This window comes from Aspergillus clavatus, genomic scaffold (assembly GCF_000002715.2).
Source record: "Aspergillus clavatus NRRL 1 1099423829738 genomic scaffold, whole genome shotgun sequence".
Lineage (NCBI taxonomy): Eukaryota > Fungi > Ascomycota > Eurotiomycetes > Eurotiales > Aspergillaceae > Aspergillus > Aspergillus clavatus.
The window spans coordinates 103-1662 of NW_001510448.1; the positions used below are offsets into that span (position 1 = coordinate 103).

General features: G+C 25.8%; 1 non-coding gene across 1 annotated transcript; it reads right to left on the bottom strand.

The window, feature by feature from the left end:
• Positions 1–622: 622 nt before the first annotated feature.
• Positions 623–693, bottom strand: ACLA_000130. Its single transcript has one exon. It is a non-coding gene; the product is annotated as a tRNA-Arg (tRNA).
• Between the last annotated feature and the right edge of the window lie 867 nt (positions 694–1560).

Sequence of the window (1560 nt, forward strand, 5' to 3'; positions counted from 1 at the left end):
TGGTCCTTTAAGACCCAATTCTGTATAAAGTTTAGTACCATACGCTCTTGCAAAATATTTAGGAAATGCACGATCTATATCTACTTTAACTGTATGACGGTCAGAATCGCTAGCAGCTAAATATGCATGAAAACTTTCAAATGGTGGTATTCCTCCTCCTCCTCCAGGTGTTGGACCTCATCCTCCTCCTATTGGTGGGGGTGTTGGTCCAGTATTTATATATACAAACCCTGAATCATCATATTGATCCATATAATTTTCTATAAAAAATAAAGGATAATAATTAATTAATCAAGTATTATCTAATAGTATAATAATTATCATTAATAAACACATAATTATATGATATAGACATCTTATTATATTTATGATTTTTAAAATTTTATTTATGTCATAATAAAGTAATATTAGTTTTGTAAGTAATTTAATTTTGTTTAAATTAAACATGACCATTTTATTTTTAAGTTTGATTTTGATTTATCTATACAATACTGAGGGTGATACTTATATTTTTGTATATTTTACAATATATTGTTGTAAATTTTTTATATATAAGTATCTATATTGCCAAATACATTCTGGCAATATGGTGAACAAAATATAAAATAGTTATATTTTGTTCTGACGTGTATAAGATTTGAACTTATATTATCGTGTCCGTAGCACGATATTCTACCATTGAATTAACACGCCTATAATTTGTAATTAATACAAATTATATTTATTTTAAATTAAAAAAAAAATCAATAACTAAAGTATTTTCATATAGTTCTGAAATTAAATACAATAATAATATAACAATTCGTCACATAATATTATATTTATAAATTTAAAAAGTATAAGTACTTTTATACTTACTACCTTATTACCTATAATGTTAAGCAACTAACTAAAACTATTTTTTATTTTATTTAATATATACTAACCTTCCATTTGATCTCTTAATCATAACAAGAAATCTTTAATAGATACTGATTGTATTGCAATAGGCATAGAACTGTGTAAAATACCACAGATTTCTGAACATTGTCCAAAGAATGTACCTGGACGGTTTACATAAACAGAAGCTTGGTTTAATCTACCAGGATATGCATCTGCTTTAATACCTAAAGATGGACAAGCATAAGAATGTATAACATCAGCAGCTGAAATTACAAATCTTGTATGAGTTAATTCTGGTATAATAACTCTATTATCTACTTCCAACATTCTAAATTGACCGTCTTCTAAGTCACTTTCTGGAACTATGTATGAATCAAACTCAATAAATTCGTTATCTTCATTTGTAAAATCAGGATATTGGTAACTTCAATATCATTGATGACCTTCTGCATAAACAACTAATGAAGGATCCATAACTTCATCCATTAAATATAATAATTTGAATGAAGGGAATGCGATTAATATTAATATAAATGCAGGTGTAATAGTTCATATTAACTCTATTAAAGTACCATGATTCATATATTTATGTGCTATAGGTGATTTTGTAGCTACAAAATTTCTTATTACAGTTATCATCATTCATGTAACTGTGAATAAAATAACAGCTAAATAAAA